This window comes from Marmota monax, unplaced genomic scaffold (assembly GCF_021218885.2).
Source record: "Marmota monax isolate L192 unplaced genomic scaffold, Marmota_monax_Labrador192_F-V1.1 WCK01_AAM20220418_F8-fsc00969, whole genome shotgun sequence".
In the NCBI taxonomy this organism is placed as follows: domain Eukaryota; kingdom Metazoa; phylum Chordata; class Mammalia; order Rodentia; family Sciuridae; genus Marmota; species Marmota monax.
The window spans coordinates 31,778-40,000 of NW_026692929.1; the positions used below are offsets into that span (position 1 = coordinate 31,778).

Here is an 8,223-nt window from a genome sequence, read left to right on the forward strand (position 1 = left end):
GCCTCATTTTTCCAACTTTTATTCCATCCAGGGCCTCAACCTATGGCTGCCATAGGGTGAGTCTGTACTTCAGTTTGCTGTCCCATATGACAATCATTTCTAGAAACACTCTCATTGACATTCCCAGAGGCATTCTAACCTTAAGCATACTTTAATCCAAACTGACATTTCAGAACCACCAACATAGCATCTATGATGCATATATATTGTATCTTTGATACATACATATTGTTTTGAGGTGGAGGGGCACTGGGAATTGAACCCAGGGATGCTTTATCACTGAATCACACACCATGTCACTTCTATTTTTTGAGAAAGTATCCCACTAAGTTGCTTAGAGCCTTGGCAAACCTCTGACCCTACTACCATAGCCTTCCAAGTGGCTGGGATTACAGGTATCTATAATCATGCCTGGTTCTAGTTTTATTTTTTTGAGAGAAGATCTTGCTTTATTGCTTTGAACACCTGGAATCAAACCAACCACTTATTCAGGCTTCCAAGTAGCTACAGGCACAGCTTATAGTGAATAGCAATTTTCCAACTCCAGTTTTATATGTTTACTCTTGAGGAATAGTATTTCTAAGCAAAAAGTCATTAATTTTAATGCAGACCAATTAAATTTTTCCTCATTGATTATTGTTTTTATGTCTTGTCTAGGCAATTTCTCTATGAGACTACTATTTTCCCTTAAGTCAATCTGTAAAGGACTATGTATAGGTAGGGCTCAGGTTTCTTTTTGTCCACTTGTATAACCATTAGATTCAGCACTAGATTGATTGTCTTGTGGTTGCCAATGCAAAGGAGAATACAAATAATTGTAAATATTCACATGTATGATTATAATTTTAGAAAAGAAATCATCACATAGACAATTAAGCATGATTACTCAGAATTATGGACAGGATAAGTATATAGTAATACGGTTTTAATATGCTTTGTCCTCAGTAAAAACCAAGTTAAAGTGTAATTTCATAGAGCAGTGGTGTTTTGGGATGGGGCCTTTAAGTCATGAAAAATGATCAGTGCCTTTCTCCTGGGACTGAACCTAAATAAAAGAGTGAATTCTGGGCCCTTGGAGAGTTATTTTTAAGAAAATGCACTGTTATGAAGGATGCCACCCCTGTGCTCCAACATTCTGCACTGAAAGATTTCTCCTTCTGCTTCTCTGCTATGAGCAGATTTATCATGAAACTTACCTGAAACTGAGGCACCATGACCTAGAACTTACCTGTTTTCAGAACTGTGAGGTAAACAAATCTTTTCTTTATAATTTACTCAGTTGCAGGTTTTGTGTGAAAACAACAGAAAATGGACCAAGATCAGTAAATTAGTTAGGTAAAAAAAGAAGGGAGAAAATTATGTTCTTACAACCATTGAGTCGTTATGTTCATGCTTGTTTGGTTAGAGAAAAAGACATGTTCTCATAGGTTGAATTTGAACTTTATTAAATCATACTTTATCTATTCTTTCATTTGTGACAGTTCAGGAATAAAGTAAAACCAGAAAATATATTCTATTTCATGTACCATAGGCAATTATATTCCTCAAAAGAATAAATTTTAAAAAAACATAAATTTTAGGAATATATGGGCTTTTAATATTATCACCATAATTCATAACACATTAAATAGGTTTTCACAACATTAGAAGGAATGTAAAGTTAACAAAATACAACCTGTTTGTCATGTTTGATAAGACCCAAGGTAGAGGGCTTCCTTAGATATGGAATTTCCCATACATTGGGGCCTAGTCCTTATCTATGTATGGTCAGAAGTGACTATAGCAGAAAACAAGCTAAAGATAGGGAGAAAAGGAACAGGAACAAATCCTGTATATCAGCATATTTGAGCAACATTAATAAAGCTCACAGTTCTAACTTCATAATTCAGAAGTACTTTGATTTGGCCAATGGGCCTTGGTACATATTGAAGTACAATTGGTAAAGAGAGTGCAATAGAAACCTTCCTTAACACATCCAAGAAGTAAGAGCCCCTCCATCTCATCCATATTGTAATTTCTGTTCTTTTTCCAATAATCATTACAGACTCCAAAAGCCCAGTTCCAAAAGTCACCCAGTTTCAAGGGTATCCCACTTCTGCCTCCCAGTAATATCTGCCAATGGTAAAAGTCTGAGTACCCCAGGCAAGAAAGCATTCTGATGTTAGGTTGATCCAGGAGGCACCTTGTGGATCACATCCAACATTCATGCTTCTCAACTCTCTATACAGGAAGACGTGGCAGTTGGCTCTTTCAGGACACGGAGTAATAGCAACTGCAAGAAAAATATTGCAGACATGAATGTAAAAAAATAAGAAGTTAAAGTCTTAAAAAAGTCTTCCTGTGAAGAAATTATATTACTGAGAAATGTGAAATTGTAACAGCAACAATGATTTTGGTTGTAAAAATCTAATAAATTATGGGCATGAATAGTAAATCTACAGAACAAACAAATTCCTTGCCACAGACTCATAAATTTGTTGACAATGTGAAAATTCAAATATTGAGTCAAATATGAAACCGATATCTTTTAATTTTATTTTTCTTTCAAAATAGCTACAGAGAGGATGTCCTGAATTCTCTGGAGACATCAAAAATAAGTATCAGAAAAATATTCCTATTTCAAACAATGGTGTCATTATTTGGATGAGAAGTGAAGATTTTCTCTCTTGTAAGCTTGTCTAAAAAACTGGATAAAAATCTATTTATACATTTTAGAAAGTATCACTTTATGAAATTAATTCTTATTCACAGTTCCTGAATATTCAAATATATTGTACATGCTGTCAGAATCCACTTGAATCCTTTCTGTTATTCCTCAAATTTTGAAATTTTAGAAAGAATAATTTAAAATTTATTTATGCAAAACTTTTCACTATCCCTAAGTTTTCTGCGTGCTCTGTACTGCCCTCCATTTATGAGATTTAACATGTAGCTTTTTATATTGAGCAAACTGAAATCAATTTTATTTTTATTTTCCTTTCTTGGTGATAAAGTTGATTTCTTTTCTTAGATTTTCTCTAGCTACTCAAAATTTTATGCCATATAAATCATATATACCCATGGTAAAAACAACATAAAGTTCTATTCAACGATTTACCCCTCAAAGCTTCTCCTAACAATTCAAATTTAGCAGAGTAATGTGGCTTATGTCTGAAATCCCAGAAGACTGGGATAAGCAGATGAAAAGTTCAATGCCAGCTTGGGCAAATTAATGAGACTCTGTTACAAAAAATACTGGGGGCTGCATATCTGGCTAACTGGTAGGGTGCTTGCCTAATATGTGGGAGGCCCCAAGTTAAAATGCCAGGACCATTTTTTAAAAATAATGAACATACTGAACAACTGCATAAATTTGTTTGTGAAATTGAATAATGAAACTTAAATCTGAGTATAGCTCTGTTTATTGAAATTACCAATTTTTATATCACTTGTTTTATATATACCTCAGGACATATGAGCCTGGATTATATTTATGTAGTTTTTTTTTTTTCACTCTTTATACTGTAAATTTGACTATAGAGACATACTCAAGGATTTGCAGTCATATTATTTATTTATAAAAATAAATAAAATATTTAATAAAAGGGAAATACCACCCATGTGGTCCTAACAACAAATAATACATATGAGAATACTGCCAAAGCACTTATGCTTACCTTGAAAGCAATTGAGCCCGTGGATTAATCCAGTGATGGGCCCTGCACTGGGTTCTGGATTCACAGGCTGGGCTATATATAGCTGCATAGATTCAATTATGCAATAAGGAAGATGCAGTGAACATATGTACAGTCAGAAAACCATGACTTTTCTTGATAAGACACTTTATAAGAATTCTTGCAACACACAGATGTGGAAATACAGAAATCATCACTTTGTGAAATGAATTCTTATTCACAGTTCCTAAATATTTTAAAATATTGTAAATGCTGTTGAAATCCATTGTAATCCTTTCTGTTACTCGTCAAATTCTGTAAATATGCTTAGTTTTCTGTTCACTTGCATATATATAAGAGTAAAAATCTGGTGTCCATTTCCAGTCTGCACTGAAATCTCCCTATCTGCAGTCACAAGCTTCTCTAAAAGCTGGAGAGTTTTTTGCCTCCTTAACAGAGAGAGTGTCAGAAGAATCCTAGGCAGTGATATCTGCTTCCTTGAGCTGAGCTAGCCTGGAGGACCCACAGAGTTCTAATGCTTTGAGTTTATTTCAACTATCATTTAAAACTGTCAACTTATACATACAAAATTAACAAATCTCTAGAGGTTTCACACATTGGAGCACTCTATCTCTCCTGTTATCCTGTGTTCCCACTATTAGCTCTGTGAGGTGTTTGACTTCATCAGCCTTGTGAACACTTAGTATTTCTCCTTCATCTGCATAGGCTTTCCAGAACTGGAAAGAAAACCAGGAATGGAAGGATTTTGAAATGATTTCTCTTTTGCAACATTTTTATTGAAGCTACTCCTAAAATTACTGAGAATAAGAACTAGGAGAGATGTCAAATTAGGTGGGGGAAGAAAAAAGTAGATCAATGATAATAGTGACTGAGTATTCCAATGAATCATGCACTGTAGTAGTCCTGACTAGTACTGTAAAAACTGCAAAAGCATCTGCTGGAGGCAGGTAAACATTCGCCTGTACATTGTGTCTCCAATGACCTGCAAAAAGAAAAATAAAAATTCTGAATAATTTTCACAAGATCCCTCTACCATTAAGTACAGTGTGAGATTTTTGAATCAGCTCCAGAAGCTACTAGTTCCCAAGAAGTTCTGTCTTCCATCCTGGGGTGCATTTCCAACTTCTTTTCTACTCAAAAGAAAACAGTCCACTATAAAATCCTGGTAAAGTCTGGTTCTTCAATATTCTGTGTGAGTGGGAGGGGATGAGGCTGTGGAGTCTGGGTTCTGCTGCAACCATAAATAAATCCCAGCAATTGTCTAAAGGCCCTGTGTCTCAGGTGAGCAGACACAAAGCAGTAGCAATAAGGTCTATATTCCTGAATCTCCCATCTTGTTATGTCTGTGAATTAACCAGAATACCCATGTTCAGCTCACTACTTGGTGAATTTCTAAAAGTCCCAAATATGTTGTTGATTTTCAGAGGGGGCCTATACATTAATCATTCCATACATTTTTGGTACTTACAGATAACATAGGAGGGATCCTTGGTTTTTAGAAATCCTTGGAAGAAGTGACCTATTAGCAAAGTAACCACAGTTGTGGAGAAATATGTTTGTACACCCAAACTGGAAGCAACAGGGGAAGTGGATTTCAGTTGTGAAATGCAATAGCTACATATGCCTGTCCTACATCCCCACGTATCAGTAGTTACCTGGACTGACTCAACATCTGGTCTGTGGCATATTTCCTTCAGCTCCTCATATATTCCTCTTAAGATCTCTGTCATATGAATCATTCTGGTTTTACTCTCTTTGAGCTGTTCAAAAATGTCTTTCCTCTCTTTCTGCAGCCTCTCTGAATGATGCCATTCTTCCTCATAGTAAAATGGAGGCATCTTCCCATATTCAACTCTGATTGCTTCTCTTCTTAAATTTATGTAGTTCTGCAGTAAAATTAAATTCACCAAAATATGAACCTATCCCTCTAAATCCTGTTAAAACTCCTAATGCTAGGACTTACCTTCCCTATGTTTATACATGAATATACCACCATTGAAATTCCACATCATGTACTATCACAAGAATGGGATTCTAATCAGAATAAGTTATAATCTAAGTATGCATAATATGTCAAAGTATATTCTACTGTCATGTGTATTTTAAAAGGACAAACAAAAAATAAAATAAAGAAACTCCCAGATTCTTGTTTGTCTTATTAACAATTATACTTAAGCCTTCATCTTGTCAAACTTTCAGAATCCACAAACTTTTATTCCTTTCCTTTTTTACAAATATCCATGGCTCCTTTCTTTCTTTCTAATTAATTTTCTGAGGCTAGACTCAAACTTGTAATCTTTCTGCCTTAGCCTCCCAAGCAGCTGAGATTACAAGACTGCACTACCATGTCCTTTACTCTGCATCATGGTCCACAGTTTTAATCAACAGGTTACATTCACTTAATTCATGATAAAGAGTTTTCTAAAACAATCCACACAAAAAAATAAATTTGTTTTATCCTTTCCAACCCATATGTGAGGAAACATAACCCATTTCATACTTAAGGACTTTAGACTACAATGAATGGATTGAAATACATTCACTTTTCTTGAGTTTAAGCCAAGTCACTTAAACCTACGTACTGTAACCTCAGAGTACAATAGTCATCTCCAAGCACTTCACCCAGCTAACTGTAATACTGAAGTGTCATTTAGCACCTGACCTTATTATCTCTCTGAGACCATTTTCTTCAATTCTCTTCAAAAGTCATTCCAATATATGACATCAACTTCAACATGGCCTCAGTAACCTCCCTCCCAACATACCAAGTGCAATTATTTGTCATGTGCTTCTCTCCGTGTTGACATTCTATGGCTATGTTCCTCTTCAGGAATTAATCTCAAAGTAATTTTTAGTGAAAAATTTTGCCACCAACTATTTAAAATTTAAACCTAATCTGCAGTCTCTGCTCTTTTACTCATTTTCAACTTTCCTGCTTAATTAGTCTAAAAAAAAGTTATCATGCTCTAATATATCAAGAATTTTACTTATTTACATGATGGCCATTTTCCTTTCTGATTTGTATCCTAACCTTTCCAATAAGAGATTTTTGCAGCCTTGTTATCTGCCATAGTTTTATCTTATTATTTGTAATAGAGTTATCATGAAACAATTTTTAAATTAATTTTAATTTAAATTATAACACACTCAGGATAAACATCCACAAAGAAAATTAGTTATTTAAAAAGTATTCTCAAATTTGTAATCTTCTACTCAAAACACAAAGCTATGTCACTCATCATATTTCCCCTCCATACTTTATATTATGTTGTTAAATATTAATTGTTTGGGGTAATTTCAGACTGTTCTTATATTTGAACCGTTTATCCCTCTCTCTGAAATTTTCCACTTTCCATTTCCGATCACTTATTTTTCACACGCAGTCAGCTTAATCTGCTTTGGAAGCTGCATTTGAATTTTCAGTGACTACCAAATGCCACTTTTGCCTGCCATTTACATCATCCCAGCACATATGACATTTTGAAATGGCCCAGTTTTTTATAGCTGTTGTGTAAGTACTAAGTGTACCTTTACCTGTAGTGAAGCAGAGTGATTTTGATAATATCTGTGTCTCAACTAGAAACCCTAGATAAGGGCCATACTGCTCAAATAGAAACTGAGGAAATACTTTGACTATTGACTCCTCCCCTTTCTCGTTCAATCCTAGAGAACACTAGAGTTTCAGATCTATTTCCTACCTTAAACATTGCATATATGCCCCCCTAAGTTCATTTGAAGGCAGAAGTATAGCACTAACCTCCCATGAGTTCATAGTCAGGTGACTTTCACAATATTTTTCCCATAAACATTGCATTTTCTACAGCAGATTCTTCTGTACAAGAACCATAAATTAGAGGAGCAGCAAAAAGATAGTGTAACATTCAGACCTTCACATAGGAAAGAAATCAGCAATGAGAGATAAATTAACCTCATTGAAAATAATAGGGTCATTATGTTTTCTTTGTTACTTCCAGATGTTTGTCAAATATGGGAAGCCTGAGACTTGGAAGCCAGAAGAGATTCTGAATGGGAAACAAGAGTCATCCATTCCCCAAGAAAACAGACCCATGATGATTTCTTTGGTCTTATAAGCATGGATCTTCAGAGGAATCACTTGCCCTGTGCTCCTCAGCAGCACTTTGGATGGGCCATGTCTGTGAGTTTCATGCTCCTGGGATTTAGAGCACAGCAAACAGAGAAAGTTCTTGTCTTCTTCACAGAAAATCTTCTTCATCTCCTTATGAGCCTCACACATGTGTTACTCAGAGCTCAGAAATGGCCAAAGACTGTCTTTTTTCTGGCAAGGGCTGCCAGTTTCTTCACACGAACATTTGTTTTAAAGTCTCTTTTCTGTACCATCTGCTTGCATACAGAGAAGGTAACAAGATCTGGGAGATCATGCCAGCCAGGTAGACATGGGGCCTACAAAAGCTGTGCCCACAGGCTAAGGTGACTGGATCTATAAAGTACTTCATGCAGATAGGGCAGATGATTTCCTTCTGGAAGGCTTGCATGATTCTGGAATCCATATTTCTGAAGAAGAAGAAGA

At 35.4% G+C, this 8,223-nt stretch overlaps 1 pseudogene; it reads right to left on the minus strand.

Annotated features, from left to right (window-relative positions):
* Nucleotides 1-1,794: 1,794 nt before the first annotated feature.
* On the minus strand, nt 1,795-8,203 carry LOC124097584 (tripartite motif-containing protein 49C-like; annotated as a pseudogene).
* Nucleotides 8,204-8,223: the final 20 nt, after the last annotated feature.